This window comes from Pseudophryne corroboree, chromosome 8 (assembly GCF_028390025.1).
Source record: "Pseudophryne corroboree isolate aPseCor3 chromosome 8, aPseCor3.hap2, whole genome shotgun sequence".
Classification (NCBI taxonomy): Eukaryota; Metazoa; Chordata; class Amphibia; order Anura; family Myobatrachidae; genus Pseudophryne; species Pseudophryne corroboree.
Genome location: NC_086451.1, coordinates 339548691 through 339558422, shown reverse-complemented (window position 1 = coordinate 339558422; position 9732 = coordinate 339548691). Strand labels below are relative to the sequence as shown.

Below are 9732 nucleotides of genomic sequence, written 5' to 3'. Positions count from 1 at the left end.
GTGTGGGCTCCCGTAAAATATAATACTGAAATACTGTACAGTACTGTATAGTAAGGACTACTTTACTAGTGCATCTCGTTACGCTGCATCCCGCAGCCAAAGCAACCTAAAACCAGTAGTGTACACTGACGCAAATGGACTTGTTAGAAGTTCATTATTGCCTAATGATATTAGGAATATTGTACAGTATGTTAGCATCCTAATCCCGTAGCCATTTGTCTTAATCAAAACTAATGGATTTATTAATCTGTCTGCGGCGAAGTGGTGAAGTGTTCCGCTTCCTACAGTATACTCAGAGTCCCGTGTTCGATTCCTAAAGTACAGTACGAACGCATGTTAGTTTTTTCCAGACACTTTATAATTTTTTTTAATCACATAAACCAGGGCAAAGCTGCAGCAGATGTACTGTTAAGGTTCTATGCAACATTCGGTACACATACAATTCTGTAGCAGGGCAGACTCAATTGAAATGGCTACTGCCTGTGACTCCATGGAGGCTCTCAGCTATGGAGCGAGTGATGACATAGATTTTGCGGACAACGGGGCAGTGCTGAAGGTGCGTCACAATCCCCTCGCTAAAATACATAGGGGCGATAGGAATAAGTGAGGTCTATGCACATTACGGTACACCGGACTTGATCGCATAGCACACTGTCAAAATGGCCGTCGCCCCTGAACCCCCACTACGTGGCAGCCAGCGCTCGGAGATGGAGTGAGAGATAGTAGTGGAGTGAGAGATAGCAGTAGTCTTGAAGGCTACGGGGCAATGCTGAAGAAGCGTCACAATCCCCTCGCCAAAGTGATAGGGATAAGCGAGGTCTATCATTATGGTACACCGGACTTGATCGCATAGCACACTGTCAAAATGGCCGTCGCCCCTGAACCCCCACTACATGGCAGCCAGCGCTCGGAGATGGAGTGAGAGATAGTAGTGGAGTGAGAGATACAGTAGCAGTAGTCTTGAAGGCTACGGGGCAATGCTGAAGAAGCGTCACAATCCCCTCGCCAAAGCGATAGGGATAAACGAGGTCTATCATTATGGTACACCGGACTTGATCGCATACAATAACACACTGTCAAAATGGCCGTCGCCCCTGAACCCCCACAGCCGGAATTCGACCGCAATTGCATATACCATGTGACATAAGCTTGTGTACAGTATCTGTCATGAGGTGTTTTTTTCACTGACACTATTATTTTTTTCTATTGTAATATACAGAGGCGGCAAACTAGCCAAACAGGAATAATCAGCTTCTGCTGAATAAAATGAGATGCTACAGTACATGCCTATATTCTGTGTGTGACTGCGGCTCTATGAAATGAAATCTGAAAATGTAAATATGAAATGCATTACTAATGTGCAGCATTATGTGTGTAAGGTGTGCTACAATATTTTCTGGCGTAACATAAGGAAAGGGCACTACTGCATGGTCTAATGCAGTGGTTCTCAAACTCGGTCCTCAGGACCCCACACAGTGCATGTTTTGCAGGTAAGTTCACAGGTGTACTGTATTAATTACTCACTGACACATTTTAAAAGGTCCATACATTAGGTGGAGCTAATTATTTCACTTGTGATTCTGTGAGACCTGCAAAACATGCACTGTGTGGGGTCCTGAGGACTGAGTTTGAGAACCTGTGGTTTAATGTAAATAAAGATCAATGTGGTGGGGTGTAATGTGAATAAGGGGCAATACTGTTAGGAGTAATGTGGTACTATCATATGATGTACTGTAACAAGAATAAGAGACACTACTGCATGATATAATGTGAATAAAGTTGCAGTACTGTGTTGTGTCATTTCATCTGGGGGTATTATTGTGTTACCTACCATGCCCCTTCCCAGCAAGAACTTGCACTGTTTTGGGCTGGCACTAAATGTGCACATTGTTCCTACAGTATTTAAATGATAGGGGGTAGGAGCGCCAAAATGGGTGATGGTGCTGGGAAAGGGGTGCAGGGTTATAGGCGGAACTAGCATCTGTGCAAGAGGGCATCAGCCGAAATGTAGCCTAGGGCATCATGTTGGTTAGGGACGGCTCTGGTAATACTGTACAGTACAGTACTTTGCATTCAATAGAGATACTGTTTGCACACAGGTTTTACATGAATCATTGGCAATGCTGCAGGAGTGTCTCATTAGGCAATCTAAAATATACCACGACTATGGGTGGGGATACAGTAGGTAAGTTCTGTCACCATAAGCTGTCTGCTGTGTATAGCAGATTTTCATCTGGGATGCATTTGTGTTTTTGTAATAAAAAAAAAAAAAAAACATTTTACTGTACATTTAGTGGATACAGTATTTCTCCCCCATAACGGCACATCATACTGTACAGTTACCCCCATGTACTGTACCGTACCATACTGTATAAGGTAATATTTATTGGGAAAAAATCAATATTAATGTAAAAAAAAGTATTTATTACAACATCCGATTGCATGTACTGTACTGATCAAAATGTACAGTACTCTTATTCAGGACTTATAAAACAGAAAATAACTGTTCATACACATCAATAACATTACTACTGTATAATATTCAACATTAGTTTATGCAATAATCAGACAAAGGGAATTTTATAAACATTTTTAATAATGCACCAATTAAACATTTTAAACATAAAATATAGTACAGAACTACATATTTGTGGCTTGACCATTTCTTTCGACTATAACAGGTAATACTTTATACAGGTGATTTATATAATTATTACAATGCTCAGGTGTGAGTACTTCTAGCCAAAATTTCTTTATCCCATCCAACAGCTGCTGTTTTGTTGTTGGCTTCGCAACACTCCTAATGTACCTCTTCAATTGAGCCCACACTAATTCAATTGGATTCATGTCTGGTGATCTATAAAAAAATAAAATAAAAAGAGTATAGAAAAAAAGTTAGTCAATTAATGACATTAAATAGAGAAAATTAAACATACGGTATTGTACTGTTTATTAAACCAAAAAATATATTTACAGTACTAGAGTGCTACCCAAAATTTTACTTGTACACTGTTGAAAGAATACTCACTCTGGTGGTGTGCGTTCCCAATTCATACCTTTCTCTTCCATAAATTTGGCAGAGGCGGAGTGTTTAGGATCATTGTCTTGGAATATCCTATGGTGAGTTGGGTAATATTTATTCACAAATGGCACCATACATCCCTCTACTATTGTTTCTTGGAAAAATTTCTTATCCATGATCCCTACAGAAATAAAAAAATGTTGTTCATTAATAAGCAACTCATTTTATTGTGCAGTTACATGTACTCTACAGTACAGCATGTATTTTTACAGAACACAGGCACAGAATAAAGTATAGTACTGTACCTTCGAAAAATAATAGGGGACCAGCTCCTAATCGTGTTATGCCTCCCCATACATGGACTTTCAATGGATGCTTTGGGCGTGGTTTTAATGAGATATGGTTACGTTTCCGGAATGAGATTCTGGAGAACCGCTCAAGGGCAACAGACGATTCATCTGTGAAAATGACATCATGAAATGTTTCGCCACTCTCAATCCATCGCCGTACCTGTTCCACTCTCTTTTCTTTATTCACATCTCTTATCATGGGAGATATCCTGTGAAGAGCCAAAAATAATGAAATCAGATACAGTAATGAAATTACTGATTTACAGATTACTGGATATACAGTAGACTGTATGTGCAGTATACTGTATTATATACTTACTGTATACATTAAACTGTACATACATTACAGTATATACAGAGTAATATATATATATATATATATATATATATATATACATACATACATACACACACACACACACAAACACAGTATACAGTATGTAATCATCACAATAAGCCGGCAATGCTTCATCGCTGTCTCTGAGTGCCTATACAGTAGGTATCTCTTTTGGGATATATATATACATACATACATACATACACACACACACAAACACAGTATACAGTATGTAATCATCACAATAAGCCGGCAATGCTTCATCGCTGTCTCTGAGTGCCTATACAGTAGGTATCTCTTTTGGGATAGATATATATATATATATATATACATACATACACACACACACATACTGTATATAGTATAAAGTACACACCCTGTATAATGATTTATGGCATTGTTATATCACTTATCAAGGGATTATTAACAGTGAATACGTGTGCATCTACTGTATGGTTTATACTGCTTTCAGTTTACCTTGTTGCGCCAAAGGTCCATCCCATTTTCCGTCGCATCCTTCTGATGCTGGTGGCCGATATATCCAGGTCATACTTGGAATGGAGAATTTGTTTTATTTGCAAAGCAGTACGCTCATCATCCTCACGAGTTAGTTCCTCCACAATTTGTTGCACTCTCCTACAGTACAATACAGTATGAAAAATATGAATTAATGAACAGCACAATCACAGTTAGATTACGTTTTTTTTTTTTTTTTAAATTGTCTATTGTATACAGCAAGTCATTTAAACATTACAGTAGTGTACAGTACGTACCATGTGGATTTTGTAGGAAATACAAATCTGGGCGTTGTTCTCTCGAAAGCATGATAGCGCACCGTTTCTAAAGTGACTATAATGCCTCTTTCCTTGAGCCATGCATGGATCTCTTTGATGGTTTTATTTTCTTTTTTCATGTTGGCGATTATCTTGCTCATCGTTTTGTTGATAGTTACTGGCATGTTGTCCAACTGTAATTCCTGTATGGAGAAAAACATTTGTGAATACTGTAGTCTTTACACCAGGGACGTGCAGTCAGGGGAGGCAGGGGAGGCAGTGCCTCCCCTGTCATTCTCCCCTGTCATTAATGATTCAAATAATATAAAGAAGACACTTATGACACATATTCTGTGTCATAAGTAACTTCTTTACATTGTCCTAATCATTTTAATGCGGAGTAGTTGTTTGGGAGGCACTGATAGCAGTGCCTCCCGTTATCAATAGGTAAAGATTAAAGCAGGGAGAGGGGGGGCAAGCACTGGGCTGTGAAAGCCCATTAAAACCTGCGGGGGAAAGCGGCACTTATACAAGTGCCTCATTGACAGGGGAAACCCGCCCCTGTCAACGAGGCAGATGTGATTGGACAGCGGATCCAGTGCTGGATCCGCTGGTCCAATCACCCTTATGCGGTGGGCGGAAGCAACGGCGAGCGGGTCACCACAGTTACAGTAGCGTGGCCGGCGGGGTGAGTAGGCAGCGGGACCCGGCGGCCGGCGCTACTGTGGAGCCGGCGGGGTGAGTAGGCAGCGGGACCCGGCGGCCGGTGCTACTGTGGAGCCAGCGGGGTGAGTAGGCAGCGGGACCCGGCGGCCGGCGCTACTGTGAAGCCGGAGCTGTCACCACAGTTGCGCGGCCGGCGGGGTGAAGGGCCAGCGGGACCCGGCGGTAAAGCACACCAAGGAGGGCGCTGCGGCGGACCATCAGTATCTACATCGCCGCAGCCGCCCGCTGTGCCTGGATGCCGCTGGGTGTCCTCCTGCTCCCAGCCCTCCCGCGATGCTAGGGAACTGGGGGAGGACGTGATGTATTGCCCTCCCCCCTGCCTCTCAAAAAAAAAAAAAAAGATATATATATATATATATATATATATATATAGTGTTCGAAGTGGGGCGGTATGGTATACCACCACTTCTTCCGCTGACCCAGAAATTAAAGTGCAGCAGGAGGCGAGGGAAGTGGCCATCCTGCTGCACATGGTGCTCTAGTCCCTGCTTGGCAGCCGGCGGCTGCTTACCACCACCGCTCCCCACCCGCTGCTCACCGCCACCAGCCGCTCACTGCCACCAGCCGCCACCCGCAACAAATGGCGGTCAGAGGGACCTCACCGCCACTGCCCATTGGTGCCTCCGCCGACCACAGTCAGGTAATGTTCCCCTGCTGTCACCCTCTCTCCCTGTCATTACTGTCCCTGTCGCTATTGTCACTCTCTCTCTCCCTGCTCTCCCTGTCGTCACTCTCTCTCCCTGTCGTCACTGTCTCCCTGCTGTCACTCTCGTCACTCTCTCTATCTGTTGTCACTCTCTCTCCCTGCTGTCACTCTGGCTGTCCCTGCTGTCACAATTTCAGGTCATTCAGTGTGCTACAATGTGAGTTTCCGCTCATTCAGTGTGCTACAATGTGAATTTCGGCTCATTCAGTGTGCTACAATGTGCATTTTGGTTCATTCAGTGTGCTACAATGTGAATTTCGGCTCATTCAGTGTGCTTCAATGTGAATTTCGGCTCAGTGTGCTACAATGTGAATTTCGGCTCAGTGTGCTTCAATGTGAATTTCGGCTCATTCAGTGTGCTACAATGTGCATTTTGGTTCATTCAGTGTGCTACAATGTGAATTTCGGCTCATTCAGTGTGCTTCAATGTGAATTTCGGCTCAGTGTACTACAATGTGAATTTCGGCTCAGTGTGCTTCAATGTGAATTTCGGCTCATTCAGTGTGCTACAATGTGAATTTTGGCTCAGTCAGTGTGCTACAATGTGAATTTCGGCTCATTCAGTGTGCTACAATGTAAATTTCGGCTCAGTCAGTGTGCTACAATGTGAATTTCAGCTCAGTGTGCTTCAATGTGAGTTTCGGCTCATTCAGTGTGCTACAATGTGAATTTCAGCTCATTCAGTGTGCTACAATGTGAATTTCAGCTCATTCAGTGTGCTACAATGTGAATTTCGGCTCATTCAGTGTGCTACAATGTGAATTTCGGCTCATTCAGTGTGCTTCAATGTGAGTTCCGGCTCATACAGTGTGCTATAATGTGAATTTCGGCTCGTACCGTGTGCTATAAGGTGAAAGGGACACGCCCCATTTTGGGTAACCACGCCCACTTCTCTGGGGGGCGCGCCTCCGGCGCACACGCGTAATTGCGTCCTTAACTTTTCCATACCCCCGCTTCAAAATTTCCACTTTGACCACTGTGTATATGTGCATATATATATATAATCCAAATACAAAAGGAGGCACTCGGAGACTTGCAGATGCAAAAAAACTGTTTTAGTGAAACCACTGCACAATTACATCATGATGATGTAATTGTGCAGTGGTTTCACTAAAACAGTTTTTTTGCATCTGCAAGTCTCCGAGTGCCTCCTTTTGTATTTGGATTATTGATGGAGGTGGAAACCTCAGAGGACGGCACCTGAGCCAGTAAGCCCACGGAGGCCTTCCGAGTGCCGGACACCATTTGTGTATGTATGTATATATATATATATATATTTTCTCAGTGCCTCCCCAGCCAGTGACCTCACCGCACGCCACTGGTATGTATGTATGTATGTATGTATGTATGTATGTATGTATGTATGTGTAGTGTGTGTGTGTGTGTGTGTGTGTGTGTGTGTGTGTGGTGCCGGGAGCTTGAAGAGCAGGTCAGATCCCCCTCTCTGCCTATGTACTGATGTACCGCACACCCTTTCCCCCCACTCGTCACTGTGCACAATACGTTTGCTGCCAGCTGCCACAGCCTGCACCTGCCAAATGTTTGACAGGCAGCTTAAAGAGCGGCGCCACTGTTACAGGTGTGTGATGGCCCGGGAGCCCTCTCTCTCTATCCATATATTCCTCATTCTCTCTCTTTCTCCCAATGTTTATCTTTCTCTCTCAAGCCATTCCTCTCTCTCTTTCTCCCCACGCCTCCCTCCTTGTGCGTCTGTCTCCCTCTCTCTCTCTCTATTACCCCTTTCACACTGCCAATGCCGGATCCCACCCGGTAATTGGAAACGGGTCCTTCCCGGGTGGGATCCGACATTGGACACTACTACTGGCTTCCCCAACCCGGCAATGTGCCGGGCGGGTTGCCATAGCGGCAGGGGGGGGGGGGGAGCCGGCAGCGGAGGTGGAGCCGGCGCTGGGAGATGAGATCATCCCCACGCAGCCTCTTCCTGTTGTAGTGAATGGGTCCCGGGTCACATCGACCCGGGAGCTCATTTACGCTGCCACTGACCCGGTGTTCAACCCGGGATTTCGACTATGGCGCTTTATCACTGCACGCCGACCCGTGTCGACCTGGCAATACCGGGTTATTTGTGCGGTGTGAAAGGGGTATAAGTTTCCCTCTCCCCATGCCTCTTTCACATTCTCCTCTCGGCTCAGGTTTTGATATAATATATACACTGCTCAAAAAAATAAAGGGAACACTAAAATAACACAGCCTAGATCTGAATGAATGAAATATTCTTATTAAATACTTTGTTCTTTACATAGTTGAATGTGCTGACAACAAAATCACACAAAAATTATCAATGGAAATCAAATTTATTAACCCATGGAGGTCTGGATTTGGAGTCACCCTCAAAATTAAAGTGGAAAAACACACTACAGGCTGATCCAACTTTGATGTAATGTCCTTAAAAAAACAAGTCAAAATGAGGCTCAGTAGTGTCTGTGGCCTCCACGTGCCTGCATGACCTCCCTACAACCCACACAAGTGGCTCAGGTAGTGCAGCTCATCCAGGATGGCACATCAATGTGAGCTGTGGCAAGAAGGTTTGCTGTGTCTGTCAGCGTAGTGTCCAGAGCATGGAGGCGCTACCAGGAGACAGGCCAGTACATCAGGAGACGTGGAGGAGGCCGTAGGAGGGCAACAACCCAGCAGCTGCACCGCTACCTCCGCCTTTGTGCAGGGAGGAACAGGAGGAGCCCTGCCAGAGCCCGCAAAATGACCTCCAGCAAGCCCCAAATGTGCATGTGTCTACTCAAACGATCAGAAACAGACTCCATGAGGGTGGTATGAGGACCCGACGTCCACAGGTGGGGGTTGTGCTTACAGCCCAACACCGTGCAGGACGTTTGGCATTTGCCAGAGAACACCAAGATTGGCAAATTCGCCACTGGCGCCCTGTGCTCTTCACAGATGAAAGCAGGTTCTCACTGAGCACATGTGACAGATGTGACAGAGTCTGGAGACGCCAAGGAGAACGTTCTGCTGCCTGCAACATCCTCCAGCATGACCGGTTTGGCAGTGGGTCAGTAATGGTGTGGGGTGGCATTTCTTTGGGGGGCCGCACAGCCCTCCATGTGCTCGCCAGAGGTAGCCTGACTGCCATTAGGTACCGAGATGAGATCCTCAGACCCCTTGTGAGACCATATGCTGGTGCAGTTGGCCCTGGGTTCCTCCTAATGCAAGACAATGCTAGACCTCATGTGGCTGGAGTGTGTCAGCAGTTCCTGCAAGACGAAGGCATTGATGCTATGGACTGGCCCGCCCGTTCCCCAGACCTGAATCCAATTGAGCACATCTGGGACATCATGTCTCGCTCCATCCACCACAGACTGTCCAGGAGTTGGCAGATGCTTTAGTCCAGGTCTGGGAGGAGATCCCTCAGGAGACCATCCGCCACCTCATCAGGAGCATGCCCAGGCATTGTAGGGAGGTCATTCAGGCACGTGGAGGCCACACACACTACTGAGCCTCATTTTGACTTGTTTTAAGGACATTACATCAAAGTTGGATCAGCCTGTAGTGTATTTTTCCACTTTCATTTTGAGGGTGACTCCAAATCCTGACCTCCATGGGTTAATAAATTTGATTTCCATTGATAATTTTTGAACCCATGGAGGTCTGGATTTGGAGTCACCCTCAAAATTAAAGTGGAAAAACACACTACAGGCTGATCCAACTTTGATCTAATGTCCTTAAAACAAGTCAAAATGAGTCTCAGTAGTGTGTGTGGCCTCCACGAGCCTGCATGACCTCCCTACAACCCACACAAGTGGATCAGGTAGTGCAGCTCATCCAGGATGGCACATCAATGCGAG

General features: G+C 45.2%; 1 long non-coding RNA gene across 1 annotated transcript; it reads right to left on the bottom strand.

The window, feature by feature from the left end:
* Positions 1 to 2646: 2646 nt before the first annotated feature.
* Positions 2647 to 3560, bottom strand: LOC134947775 (uncharacterized). The gene is made up of 3 exons (XR_010182766.1): positions 3328 to 3560; positions 3029 to 3203; positions 2647 to 2857 (listed from the first exon to the last, which is right to left on the bottom strand). It is a non-coding gene; the product is annotated as an uncharacterized LOC134947775 (long non-coding RNA).
* Positions 3561 to 9732: the final 6172 nt, after the last annotated feature.